Source organism: Pinus tabuliformis, chromosome 2_1, assembly GCF_031772625.1.
Source record: "Pinus tabuliformis cultivar Carrire ecotype Pingquan chromosome 2_1, CPIR1, whole genome shotgun sequence".
Classification (NCBI taxonomy): domain Eukaryota; kingdom Viridiplantae; phylum Streptophyta; class Pinopsida; order Pinales; family Pinaceae; genus Pinus; species Pinus tabuliformis.
Window position 1 is genome coordinate 135,517,208 of NC_142299.1, and position 15,917 is coordinate 135,533,124.

The following is a 15,917-nucleotide window of genomic DNA, read 5'->3' on the forward strand; positions in this document are numbered from 1 at the left end:
AAATCTTGTTCCATTCATTCATCAAAACCTCCACAGAGGGTACAAAAGTGCATGTTCTGGGGATAAGTTTTTGACAAATTTCAGGACCCTTCTCTAAATGCATGAGAAGGGTTTAAATACTACTTAACTAAATCTAAAAATAACTTATTACAAAAATGTAGGATGCAGTTTAAATGACCGTCCTTATTTCGGGCAAAAATAAAACAAAATTAAAACTAAAAATTAAAATTACTAACTAACTGTGTATCTGATCCTTGAAATCGCACGCGTTCAGCATCTGTTTGAGAAGAGTCGGCTGGCCGACTTCCGATTTTAGCTGTGCTGAGAAAACAGAATCGGTAAGAGCTGGCACCATCTTCTCGGCAGAATTGATGATACACTTGAGAGTCATGCACTAGCTGTGTGGTTTTACCAAGTACATCCAGTAAGAATCCCAATTCAACTTGGTTAACCTTTGGATTGATTCTGCCTTTTCTTGAGCCTTTTGTTTCCAGTCTGCCTGTAGTTGTTGTGTCTTATGTACTTACTAATTTGAAGATATTTCTGACAAATACCACTGGTTCAGGATTCAAGTTTTACTTCTTACCTCTATTGTTGCTTTCTTACAAATTTTTGGGCTTACGGGTGACTGAGCAATTAGGAGCTTTCCTTTTCAAGAAGTTTTGAATCGCGCATCGGAAACTGCCTCCGTTTCTTGATCTGGGCTTCCTTGGTGCGTTTTTCGCCTTTTGTGCTTTTTCTTTTGGCAGATATAAAGCTCAAAATTTGTAAAAATAATGATTCCATAAGCTCTTGACCCTGAGTCTTAAACTGTCTGTTTCTGATATCCGCACTGTCGAGTATCCATTTAACCATGTCTGTGTATGGAAGAATTTTGGGCCTCGCTGCTATCCTGTGTAAGAACAAACAAGCTAGCTCTGTGAGGGATGCCTCGGAGGAACTATGTGAGCCTGCAGTAGCCTCGACCTCCATTACTCTGGGATTTTCTTCCTCAAGTAGATTATGCATGCCTTCCCAGGTAGCAATACTAGCGTCTCGGTTGCAGGCGGTGTCTGTATACAAGGGCGCCATTTCCTTCTCTTCAGAGCTCGGGGCTTTGCCTTTCTTTCCCATAGTATCCTGCGTACTGCTTTGTATCATTCTCTGTTCTTCGTTCCTGTAATTTACAAGTGAAGTGAGAATAATGGTAAGGAAAGGTGACGAGAAAGCTTTAAATTCCAAAGACATATAAAATACACCACCTTACGTGAAAAGATTTTTTGATAAGCACGAAACCCTATTCCATTGATGACTGACAACTAACTCATTAATTAGCATTAAAGCACATAACCAGGTCTTGGTTTATGGAAAATACTTTTTCGAACAATGAGCCCGAATGATCTGCGATGAAGGGATTTTGCGATTTGCTTCGGAATATCGCAGATCGCAACATCGCAAAATCAAGATATCGCTTGCTCGCTATATCACAAATTCATCATATCACATTATCGCATTATTGCATTGCCGCTTTGCCACATAATCGCAATATCGCAATATGGCATGAGCGTGGCATATGACAATTTTCGTTAATTTGTTTTCTGCGAAATGCGATTTGCGATATGCGCCATCGCATATCTGTAGTTTAAAGTTTTTAACGTAAGCGGTCTTTGATGCATGCGATGCGATATATGTTTGTAGTCTTGTATCGCAATCTCGCAGTTTTAGAATTCGGCTTGCAAGGAGGTACCTTATTATCCTTTTGCGATGCGATATTTCCTAAGGAATAATTCTACTTTATCGTAAAACTTAAGCTTTTTTAGATTTTTCAAGGGTATTTTCTTCTAAGTGTTTTACGGTAAGTTTTATTAAAAAGGAAATACAAGCACTAATTGATTTTTTTTTTAAATTTTGACTAAGGGTCCCCACTTATTTAGTATTAGTAATAACACTAAATAAGAAGGGGGATTGTTGCTGGCCACAACAGATAGTAAGAGCAAGAGTGAGGAGTTAGGAAGAGCAATAGATGGATTTTATGGAAAAGAACTCAAAATAGTCGAATGTGATTGTTTTCCTTTTAAATATTTTATAAAAATACCAAAACAGTGTGGATTTGTATATATCATGTGTGGGAATTTGTGTCTATATGTGTATTAATAGCCTTATGGTGCATTGACTGTGAATCTGAGAAATATTGTGGAATTTTTGTGTTGAATAGCATGAATGACTGACGGAATTTCCTTTACAGGATTAGAATTTAATGGTCTAATAAAACCTTTGTATAGGCATGTAGAAATCGATATTTCCCTTTCGAATGGACGGAGGAATCAGTCGAAAGCAAGCGCAATTGGTTTTCACAGTAGATAGAGGAAGATTGAGAACTATCTTCTATAGTGGAGGACGCAGGTTTTTTTTCCAACTTCCTAAAGGAATAATCGTGATAGTCTAAAAGTGGTGGATGAGAAATAAATTTAGCAGATTGCTAAATTTGATGGAAATCGCGGGGAAGCGGTGATCGTTCGAACGAAGGAGATCGATGCATATTGTGTCAGAACATGCAAGCAGGTTAACATAAAAAGCAGACGCGATGAGGTTATTAAAAAGTAAGGCTCGGACTAAAATGCTAAGTGGTATATCGCTTGGAAATAAAATGGTAAGCGGAAATTCTTGAGAGTGCGTGATAAAACATGGAGGTGCCATGTAGCACAAGGACGAGGGACCAAAAACCGCTTATAATGGGAGAAGTGTCCTCAGACACGTAATTTTATTAATCAGAAAAAATAATTACATATTTGTTTTTGCAAGAGTTCACACCCGAACAACCAAACACTCTTGCAATGAGCTATTTATAAGCTCAATGTCCTAACTACCTCTAATTATGGATCACTTATTAAATAACAAGTGTACATTTACAATAAATGCTATTCAAAACAACTAGCTAACAAATCTCCTAAAATAGAGCCTAAGAGAGGACACATTTGGATAATCATATCTTGTTACAACAATATACTAATTATAAACGTCTCCATTAAATAATTAAACATTCTAGAATAATAATTATTAATTTAATATCTTAAATTAATAATTATTTTATTCAAACTTTATAACCTATGATAATATTTTATTTTTGGATCATATAACATTCCCCCCATGATCCAAAGATACATTACAACAGATACCAAGTTCATCCCTGAACTTAGTAAATTTTATTCTGCCAAGCGGTTTCGTGAAAATGTCAGAGATCTGATCTTCGGAATGACAATAAACTGGCTTGATGATATCTTTGGCAATGAGAGATTTGATATGATGATACTTGGTGTCCACATGCTTTGTCTTTGAATGAAAAACTAGGTTCTTAGCAATTTTGATGGCTGACTGGCTGTTAATGAATAATGATGTAGCTTCTGCCTGAGAAATGCCCAAGTCCTACAAAATTTTGGGCAACCAAACAATTTCACATGTTGCTTCCCATGTTGAAATGTACTCTACTTCTACTGAAGAAGTGGCCACTGTAGCTTGCTTCTTACAGCTCCAAGATACTGTTGCTGACCCCATGTTCATTAAATAACCTGATGTTGATGCTCGATCATCAATACTTCCAGCAAAATCGGCATTGAAATATCCACTAAGTACAAAGTTTTTAATTTTTGTGTAAAGAAGACCAAAATCTTTTGTTCCTTGGATATATCGAAGAACTCTTTTGGCTGCATTCCAGTGGTTGTCTCGTAGTTCCTGCATAAAACGTGAAAGAATACTGACTACATACGATAGATTAGGGCGATTATTTGTGAAATAAATCAAGTTGCCAATCAACTGTCTGTAAGTAGTACTGTCCACCTTCCCCCCCTTCAAATTTTGAAAGTTTCAAGTTTTGCTCCATGGGGGTGAGAACGGGCTTGCAATCCTGCATGCCAAATCGTTGAAGAACCTCTGTTGCATACTTACTCTGAGAAATGAAAATATGATGTGGATGTTGGAAGACTTCAACTCCAAGATAGTAGTGAAGTAATCCTAAATCTGTCATCTTAAAACCTGCATGTAACTACCTTTTTACCTGTGTAATATGATCATCATGGTTGCCAGTAATGATCAAATCATTTACATACATAACAAGAATTACTAGATATTTTCCCTGTTGTCACACATACAAAGTATCATCAGATTCACTTCGTTGAAAACCAACTTTCTTAAGGTATTCATCCATCTTTGCATACCAAGCTCGGGGAGCTTGTTTTAATCCATATAAAGCCTTGATCAATTTGCAGACTTTATGTTCTTGTCCTTCAATTTCAAAACTTGGTGGTTGTGTCATATACACTTCTTCCTGTAAATCCCCATTGAGAAAATCACTTTTCACATCCATTTGATGAACTTTCCATCCTTTTTGAGCGGCCAATGCAAGTGTTAATCGGATGGTGTTCCATTTAGCTGTAGGAGCAAATGTTTCCTCATAATCAATGCCTTCCTGCTACGCAAAACCTTTTGCGACAAGTTGTGCTTTATACTTTTCAAGTTCTCCCTTTTAATTATACTTAATTCTGTAAACCCATTTGCATCCTATGGGTTTAACATTTGATGGACAATCAACAAGTTTCCAAGTGTTGTTATCAATTACTGCTTGATATTCTTCAACCATAGCCTGTTGCCATTCTTTATGTTTTACTGCTTCTTTGTATGTGGAAGGTTCAGTAAAATCATTTGCTATCAAGGAAAAATTTCCTTCACTTCTATGTGCTCTTCTGGTGCCCGTTTTATTCTGCTCATTAGGCTTTACATCTTTCAAAAGTTGAACTACCCATTTCGGTAGTTGGTGCTCACTTGTTTGCGATTCTGAAAAGTCTCCATCATTTTAAAGAGGATTAATATAAACTGATGTTCTTCATTTAGGTGAAGAGTCTGGAGAATCACTGTCAAAAGAACTGCTGCTGCTTGGAGATGCAGATGAACTGCTAGAAGACCCAGATGATGTTGTTGAAGTAGATGGACTGGATGACTCATCTTCAGAGGAAGGAAAATCAAGTTCATACCAATTTGGTGAAGTTGGTTGACTTTGCATTTTTCCTTTTCTTTTACTGCCCTTAGTTTCTAACTTTTGAAGAAGACTTTCGATTTCTTCAGCACTCTTACTTTCTGTTTCATCAAAGATTACATCCCTGCTCACAATAAATTTTCCATTGGTCAAAAGACGGTACCCTTTCTTCTCATCAGAATAGCCAATCATTGTGCATTTTAAACTTCTTGAGTCAAGCTTAGTTCGTTTTTCTTTTGGAACTAAGGCATAACATACTAATCCAAAAACTCTAAGATGTTTAACTCGAGGTTTGAAACCAGACCAAGCTTCATAAGGTGTGATTCTGTCTAAAGAAGCAGTTGGAGATCTGTTTCTTAAGTAGACAGCTATATGTATTGATTCTGCCCAATATGTTGGACTTAACCTCTTGAAAGTTAACATGGGTCTCGCCATTCCTAACAAGGTGCGATTCATTCTTTCAAATACTCCATTTCGCTGTGGAGTGTAAAAATTTGTAAGATGTCGTTTCATGCCATTTCACTGCAATAAGTTTTGAATTCACTTGAAGTGAATTCTCCCCCATTATCTGTCCTGAGAGTACCTATCTTTTCTTTGACTTCATTTTCAACAAGTTGGCGAAAAATTTTAAACTTCTCAAATGCTTCTGACTTGTTCTTCAAGAACTAAACCCAAGTCATTCTGCTGAAATCATCAATGAATAGTAAGAAATATTTGCAACCACCAAATGAAGTTTGTAGTGGTCCACAAACATCACGTAGCCGCCTGTTTTCACGCCATGAACTTGTTGGAAAACTTTCTCGACTTTGTTTTCCATAAATGCAAGCTTCACATTTTGCATTTTCCCTTTTGAAAGTGGGAAGTCCTTTAACCATTCCTTATTTCTGCAATTGAGAAAGACTCTCAAAATTTAAATGTCCATATCTTACATGCCATATTCTTACAGGTGAAATACCTGTAGTCACTGCCCCTGCAAAATCAGAATGCCTTGGAATGATTGTCCCTTTCATCTGTAACAGTTTTCCATCTTCATAACCTGTCATGACAGTTTTCAAGCTTTATTTGACTGAATTAATCTTGACTAAACCATCTTCCATAATCACCTGATGTCTGACTTGTCGAATCGTGACTAAAGAGAGCAAATTTTTCTTAAAAGTTAGTGCATACCATACATTGGAAATCATTTTTCTCCAATGCCAGGGAGAAAAACTTTAACTGCTCCTTTTCCATAAGTAGTATGTTTTGTATCATCTGCAAGAAAAATGGAATTAAGTTGGCAATCTTGAAAATTCCAGAAAAAAATCACGTCGACAAGTCAGGTGTTGAGTTGCCCCTAAATCCAAGATCCATGCATCTTCATAGTCACTTCTAAGTCGGGATGAAATTTGTGATGCTGGTGAGGAAGTAAAAACATATTCTAAGTTATCATCATCTTGATCATTTGCAAATTGAGCTGAGTGCTACTGAAACTTGGGAATTTTATTAAGAGAAGTTTGACAATCTTCAGCATAATGGCCAACTTTGTTACATCTTCGACACACAATTTGACTTAAGTCTCTTCCTCTTCCTGAAGATTGTCCTCTGCCTCTGCTTTGACTTCTATTTTGAGATTGTCCTCTACCTTGATTATTATTTCCTTGTCCTTGAAAATTGCCTCTTCCTTGGTTGTTTCCTCTACCTTGAAAATTACTCCTTCCTGAACTGTTGCCTCTATTAAAGTTGTTTCCTTTGCTTTGGCTTCGACCTCGACTTTGTACATTATGTGCTGCTTGATTCTGATTCCCTCTGCCTCTGCCTCAAGAACTGTCTGCTGATGATTTACTAGTGCTGGCCTCTGTGAAAAAAACATCTTCACCAACTTTCTTCTTCTTCCCAAAGGTTTTATCATGTTGGGTCAACATTTCACAGAGCTCATCAAACTTTAGTTTCTCTAATTTCCCAGTTAATTGTAAAGTCTCCAAAAAATGCGTGTAGGAAGAAGGAAGTCCAGCAATTACAATTGTTACCATAAAACTATCATCTATTGCTAGAAAACCAGCATTAATGATTTCCTGCCTAATATTCTTAAGTCTTGAGATATATTCAAGTACATCACCTCCTTCAGTCAATTTTTTTTGCAACAATTTTAATTGTAGATCAACTTTCTTTGATTCAGGCTGAGTATCAAAGAGGTCTTTAAAAGTTTTCAAAGCAGACCATGCATCTGTAGCATTTTCTATATGGACATACATTTCATCATTGGCATAATATTTAATAAGAGCTAAGGCTTTGGCATCCTTAACTTCCCATTTTGCTAGTGCAGCTGCATCAGTGGGTTTATTCGGCTTAATATCACCATCACATATACCCTGCCATAATTCATTGTAAATGAGAGTGCTTTCGATGAGACGGTGCCATGTTTTATAAGATTTTGTGCCTTCAAGTTTGTCGGAATCAGAAAACAAATTAATTAACTTGGACATTGTAGTGTTGAAGCTTCGCACCCAAAAAAAAAATGTCAAGATGGGCAACACACCATGCAAAAACATGATATATTGGGGCTTGGCCTTGACCCTCGATAGTCGTTGAAGTAGGAGAAAAATGACTAAGCTTTGCACTTGGCTCTAGTCAATTTATCAAAAATTACAAGGTAACTTTCAAAATTTGATTTTTACAATTATGCTCTTGCAAAACTTGGTAAAGAAAAGTTACCCCCCCCCAAAGTAAAATTACTTTGAGTTACACTTATCCCTAGAAAATTACAATTGAAATCCCCTTATTACTCCAAAGATTTACAAATCACCTTATTACTGCACAAACAATAGATTCCAAAATTTAAAAAATCACCATATCTCTCCAAAATACAATATTCCTTATTTCTCCACAAAATTACAAACAAAAGAAAATCCTTATCACTCAGAAAAGGAAAATGAAATGACAAATCCAACAAAACCAATCAATGATACCAAAGATAAACAGATGCAACCTCTGCATCCACCTTTTCCAGACCGATTGGTCCAAGTAAAACCACCACTGTCTATACCACAATTTGATGTCTTAGATGAGCTTAAAAATGTCTACATAAAAATTCCATTGCTGCAAGCTATAAAAGACATTCCTATCTATACCAAAGCCATCAAAGACATGTGCCTCAAGAAGCCTGCTAGGAAAAGGATTGATCCTCAAACCATTCATGTTTTAGGAAATTTAGCAGGCCTTATGACCAATACCATCTCCATAGAGAAGTATGTTGATCCTGGCATTCCCAAAGTGACCACCATCATTAACAACATACGGATTCCAAACACTTTGATAGATCTTGGAGCCGCAATCAATGTCATGACTCTTGAAACCATGAGAACACTCCAGCTCATGAATTTGCAACATACCACGATTGTTCTTGAACTAGCTGATAGATCCAAAGTCATTCCTGAAGGGATTTTGGAAGACATCATTGTCTCACTGGAATCTTGGGAGTATCCAGTGGATTTCCTAGTCCTTCAACCCAAATACAATTTAGGAGGACACCCTATCATTCTAGGTAGGCCATGGTTAGCGACTGCTTATGCATTTATAGGATGTCGATCAGGCAACATGATCATTTCAAGGGGGACCGAAAGAAAACAACTCACCCTTTATCCATCGGCACAATCACCAGCAGTAACACATAATTTGTGGCTTGATGATAAATTTAATGATAAAGAAGAAGTACAATCTGTTTTTAGCATTAACCAAATCTATGATTTCCAGGAAGACAATAATGATTTGGTAGAATTATTCCTTTCTCAACCTGATATGTCTGAAAATTTGAGAAGTGAAAAATATCATGTTGCAGATGTACTTCTGGCCCAAAGCTTTCAAGAAACATGCACCATCCAATCTTTGCAAACTACATTTCACGACATTTTTCCAGTTCAATCCATCACCAATACACAGAGTTAGATCATAGAGATTAGTCCAGGGAAAACTCTGAACATAGGCAATCACCTAGACTCATCTCAACAAGAGAAATTGATGAAACTCTTGAGAAAATACCAAAAAGCCTTTGCTTGGGACTATACCGATATGCATGGGATTCACCCCGACACATGCACTCACCACATCTATACAGATAGCACCATTAAACCAGTGAGGCAACCACAGAGAAGAATGAACCCCATGCTCCAAGACATTGTCAGAGAGGAATTGCAAAAACTTTTGAGAGTTAATTTTATATATCCTATTTCTGATAGTCAGTGGGTATCCCCATTGGTTATAGTGCCCAAGAAAAATGGTAAGTGGCGCATTTGTGTTGATTACAGACAGCTGAACAAAGCAACACTCAAAGACTACTTCCCACTGCCATTTATTGACCAAGTGTTAGACACCCTAGCTGGCAAATCATCATTTTCTTTTCTTGATGGTTTCAGTGGCTACAACCAGACCAGGATAGCCTCTGAAGACCAGGACAAAACCACATTCACCTGTCCTTGGGGCACCTATGCCTACAATGTTTTTCCATTTGGACTTTGTAACGCTCCAGCTACATTTTAGAGAGCTGTGTTAGCTATTTTCGCTGATTTAATTCATGATTGTGTTGAAGTCTACATGGATGATTTTTCAGTATATGGCAATTCATTTGAACATGCATTAGAAAATCTTGAGAGAGTTTTGAAAAGATGTATTGAAGCTAACCTGTCCCTCAGCAATGAAAAGTGCTTTATGATGTTAAACGAAGGGATAGTGTTAGGCCACTATATTTCTTTTCAAGGCATCCAGGTTGACCCAGCCAAGATCCAGATCATAGCTGATTTGCCAATTCCACAGAATCAAAGAGAGGGAAGAAGTTTCCTTGGGTATGCAAGCTATTACCGCAGATTTATTGAAAATTTTAGTAAGATAGATTTACCTTTGTTTAAACTTCTAACCAAAGATGTACTTTTCAACTGGAATGAGAACTGCCAACAAGCATTCGAACAGCTCAAAAAGAAGTTATCAACCGCACCAGTCTTGAGAGGGCCTAATTGGAGCCTACCATTTCATATCTTTACATATACATCTGACACTGCAGTAGGTGCATCCTTAGGCCAAAAAGAGGAATATTGTACTTACGCCATTTATTTCATTAGTAAAAATCTAACACCTGCAGAGTTAAACTACACAGTGACAGAAAAGGAAACACTTGCCATCATTTATACTGTGAATAAATTCTGACATTACATAACTGGTTATGAGGTCTTTGTACATACTGATCATTCGGCCATTAGACATTTAATGAATAAACCAATAACTAGTGGCAGAGTTACCAGATGGTTACTATTGTTACAGGAATTTAACATCACAGTGTTAGATAGACCAAGCAAAGAGAACCAGGTGGCAGATTTTCTCTCTAGACTGCAAAATCCAGGTGAGGTTGTTCCAGTTGAAGATTCTTTTCCAGATGAAAACTTATTTGCAATTTCCATAGTAACTCCTTGGTATGCTGATTTGGCCAATTATTTGTCTACAGGAAGGACACCTCCACACTTTACTGCAAAGGAAAGGAAGAGACTAGTCAAACAAAGTGCTAGATATTCATGGCTTAATGGCGATTTATTTTACACTGGTTATGATATGATTATTAGGAGATGTGTAAGAAATGATGAGGTAATTGATATTTTAAAATCTTTCCATGATGAACCGAGTGGTGGGCATTTTGCAGCGAAGCGGACAGCATTCAAAGTTCTTACTCTTGGATACTACTGGCCATCCATTTTCAAGGATGCCAAGAAGTATGTAAAGACCCTATTAGTCATAGTGACAGAGGGTCGTGCTTCTAACCCTTCTCTGTTTATGTTCTTGCAATTTTAACAAAGAAATTTCAAACTGGTTACCTGGTGTATCGCTTCCCTTAGTCTTCAATATGATGCTCGGTCGGTCGATTGTCTTATGACTGTGGTGGGAGTCGAAACAAAGTGGTGATACTTTCCTCTTTCGGCGCTCACTGCCTCCAATCCTCACTGTGTAAATCGACCCAAATGATAATACTTCTTTAGGCGCTCGCTGCTTCTGATTTTACTTTGAAAGTTATGGGAATCGAATGCAGAAATGATGGTGGAATAACCGGCTGTACTCACTTCACAACGTATTCATTCATTTTAAAATAGAGGAGTGTTGTACGCTTACATAGATGTCACCACAAGCTGTACGCTTACATAGATGTCACCACAAGCGCGAGGAGCATGTATATATAATGCTGGGTATGGTTTTGGGAAGTCCCTTGAATCATTGGGTACGTCGGGTGGTGGAGTTATGATTTGGCTGTGTGGAATGAAATAGATAGGCCGCTTTACATTTGTCTCTTTCCCTTGTATTTAAAAACACAATCCGCCACGTGTCCTATTCCAGTTGGTATTCGGTCAGATGGAGGATGTTGGTATGACTGTAGGATGTATGAATAGGTTGATGTGTTGGTAATGAGTTTAGAAGTATGAATAGGTGTTGGAAATAATACTGAGAGGGGGGGTGAATTAGTATTATCTAGCAATTTAACAAATCTTCCTTATTTGATCTTTTGAATTATTCTTGCATATCAGTACCATAAAATAATGAGCATGAAAAAAAGAAAATAGACAGTCACACCAAAGAACACAAGATGTAAGGTGGAAACCCAATGTGGGAGAAAACCACCTGCTGCAATATGTCTCTATCTTCTTTCAATTTAGAAATTCTTTTACAATGATTTTGTACTGGTGCAGTCCTTTACCAGTACGCAGGCTGCAACCTGCAGAGAGCTACAACTCTCTCTCGTTTTCCAGTCTCTCCTGGAAGGGAGCTACAACCCCCTACTTCTTTTCATACAAGGACCACTTTTCATAAATTTTCAAACTGGATCCATAAGCATTAATTGATCATCAAGTGTAAGAGAATCACCCAATCAACTGTAGTAACCAGATCAACAATAATAGGACCAAAACCCAAAACACAACAATGAGAAACAAGGATTTTAAGAGAAGGAAGCACCCTGCTCAACTGCCAGCCTGAGTCCGGACTCACCCTGTTCAACTGCTAGCCTGAGTCCCTGGACTCACCCTGTTCAACTGCTGACCTGAGTCCCTGGACGCACCCTGCTCAACTGCTAGCCTGCGTCCCGGACGCACCCTGCTCAACTGCTAGCCTGCGTCCCTCGCACTGAGTCTATTGAACTGCCTGCGTCCCGGCGCACCAGAACCCTTCCTGCACCTGCGTCCGGCGCACCTGAAACGCTTCGCTCCTGCGTCCCGGACGCACCTGAACCCTTACTGCACCTGCGTCCCTCTGGGCAAAGATGATTTCAAGACTTTAGAAGTAACCCAGACAATCAGATCTACAGATCCGAGCAAGAGCCGAAGAGATCTCGGTCCATCAGATTCGCCTTGTTTAGATCTAGACCAGATCTTACCCTCATAAGATGTTCAACCAAAAACATGATTAATCCAAATGAACTCCTTTGCTTTATATAGGCAAGCTCCTCCCCAAAACATGGAACAATACCACGAGCCGACACCATAGAAACACAAAACCGTCGGCTAGAAACCACACAAGAAACCCCCACGTGCTTTTTTCTCTGTCTTGAAATGTGTGCACTGGGTGGACGCACCCCCTGATCGGCTGGCCTGCGTCCCTGGACGCGGGTTCTGCATGGTATACCTGCGGGGACGCACTTTCTGAACAGATTGTCTGCGTCCTTCTTAAAAATAGAGAGTTGATCATCAAGAATAGTGATCTATCACCTGAATGGGTTGCCATCAAGGACAACACCTGAATCATAATGCCAACAATAGGTTGATGTATGAGAATGATGAGAATCGGTGGAATAAGGGATGATAGGAAATGTAGATATCCTTGAAATCAATCATAACAGTTCACAGTCATCAAAGTTACATTTAAAATCAATCTAAGAAATTAAATGTTTAAGAACAAGAAACATATTACTCTTTTTGTTGGTCATTATTGTATTGACATGCTGAGTAGCTAGTCCCTTTTTGACTGTTCTTTACCAAATTACACACTGAAACTAAACACTGTGTATCACTGCAACAACGATCTCAATCTCCTTACAAAGACATTACACATAATACCCTTGTTCAGTAAACACCCAGCATTCGCTAATATTTATACAATATCAAAATATACAGAGATCATAAATGAATTGTGAAATGAAAACAAAGTTTATGATGGTGTTGTTAAAAGACAACACAGGGATCGAATCCCTTACAGGACGCACTTCCAGATCTCAGTGATGACTGTTCAGCATTACCATAAACGCAAACCAACCATAAGCGCAAACCATATACATTCAATGGAAATCAAAAGCTATGGAAATCAAAACCCAAGTAATTGTAACTGCTGTGCAAACCATATAAGACCTATTGAAATCGAAATCCAATCAATCGTAACTACTGTGCAAACCATACGATAACCTAAGTGCAAATAAAATGAAAAGAACAGTATACCGGTTGAACGCAGGGCCCGTCCGCGTTCCAGAGGTACACTGGACTATATTCGACCGGCTATCAAATCAATACACGAGACACAAATCGGAACTGTAACTGGATTCTTAGTATTAAGTTCAAAAACAGAGTTTTTAGAATGATACAACGATTAACCCTCTGTCCATTACTCGGACTGTATTTACATATGTCTAGCACAACCATGTCATTTCGATAATGAATGTACATTCGGAATTTGGCTGTTGCCGCTTTTATTACATCGAACTTTTCAAAATGTTTCTATCCTAACTGATTTCAAAAAGAACAAAAACTAAATCAAAATAGAATGAGTTGTTGTTTCTGCCTTTGTCGCCAGTGTGCCATGCTTTGACCTGAGTTGATCGCGCATGTAGGAGAGTCGATCCGGCTGTAAGATAGGTGTTTTTCCATGCTTGGACATTCTACTTTTCATCCATGCCTTTCGTTCTCGCCCAGCTGTTGTGCCACATGTCAAACAATGAGCTAATTACAGGATGTTGGAACTTCCTGTAACCATTTCACCAAAAACTTCTAATTCTTCAACATAAAATCCCTAAATCAATTCCAATGCATTTTAATAACTATAAGACTATTAATAATTAATTTTCAAGGATTCTAAGGAATATATGATTAAAAGGAATGGGTAAATGATATGTTTTTATGAGGAAAAAGGGGTCTTGGGATGATACCAACATCTCTCCCCGACTTAAGGAATTAGCATGTCCTCATGCTATCCCCGAAGTGCTTCCCTTGAACTCTGTCCCTGCCTGGATCTCAGCTTCCTTGAGCAATGTGTCCACATTCTTTTTCACCTGGTTATCTTTCTGACCCTTGAGCTCCTGTTTTAACCTTTTGTATTTTTCTTTGAGAGTCTTCTTCTGATTGTACCACTTAGTGGCCCAGTTAGAAATCTCAGTTTGCTTAGCCTCCAGTTCACTGATTATTTCCTTTAACTTTTCATTCTTCTTCTGAGTTTCTTTACTCTGCGCTCAGAGCATTTCATTTTCTCTCTTGATAACTTTTTCTAGCATATTAGCCTCCATGAGCTCTTCCTTTAATTCTTCAATTTGTTTTTCCAGTTTCTTCTGTCTCTTAATGGGAGGTGGTGAACATTTTTCCTGCTTGTTATTGCTTTCCACCTCTATATCAACTTCTGGTCCTGGTAGTGAGTGGTCACCACTCTCAACATCCATTTGTGCAGGTGCATTGGATTCAAGCTGGTCCTCTTGTAACTGGGCTTTTGGTGTCCTCCTTGTTCTTCGTGAGTAAGTGGTGAAAATTTTATCTTTTTCGGCCCTCTTAGCATCTTCCTTTCTCATGTTCCTAGTCCTTATGCTGCCCACAGGTAGAGGTGCCTTGCTGGTTTTGGATACTGGGATTTCTTCATCAATATCCTTCATGAACCCTGAGTCCTCTTGCACTTCTTCTTTATCTTCCTCATCTCTAATTTGATTAACAGCTAGAAATTCTTTCCATGGTTTCCCTCTTCTCTGCAATTCATGCTCAATAAGGATTTTAATTAAGCCAAAGTGATACAGGCTTTTGTCTTCGTTCCCCTTCTGCTTCTGGATAGTCTTGGACATCTTGGTTAAGCTTTGTAACAGAAAATATGGTACACTGATAACACATTGTTTCTTCAAGTGGAGGAGTAGTTTAATGTGGTATAGATAGACAATACTGTAGCGGCCTTCACAGGTTATGAATTTTTGAAGGATGTAGACCATCTCATCCCAGGGATGCATCAACCAACTTCTTGGAACACCCTTCTTCCAGTTCACTGATGAGACTCTAGATCTAGACATAAACTGTGTCCACGATTTCTCTTTAAATTGCTTGGTTTTAAAGTACTTCTCCCCTTCTGGACTAATCCCTATTTCCTGAGCTATAATATCCTCTGAAACCCTGAATGAGAAGTTACCTATAAGGGTTTTTTCTCCATTGAAGGTGAAGGCAAATTGCTTGGTAACCTCCTCATTGCTTCCATGAAATTTCTCTAGAAATGGTAGCCATTGTATTTCTCTGAGAATTTCAATGCAATCCTCATGATATTGTGAACTATCGAACACACTCGGTTCGACCCTATTAGTCATAGTGGCAAAGGGTCGTGCTTCTAACCCTTCTCTGTTTATGTTCTTACAATTTTAACAAAGAAATTTCAAACTGGTTACCTGGTGTATCGCTTCCCTTAGTCTTCAATATGATGCTCGGTCGGTCGATTGTCTTATGACTGTGGTGGGAATCGAAACAGAGTGGTGATACTTTCCTCTTTCGGCGCTCACTGCCTCCAATCCTCACTATGTAAATCGACCCAAATGATAATACTTCTTTCGGCGCTCACTGCTTCTGATTTTACTTTGAAAGTTATGGGAATCGAATGCGGAAATGGTGGTGGAATAACCGGCTATACTCACTTCACAATGTATTCATTCATTTTAAAACAGAGGAGTGTTGTACGCTTACATAGA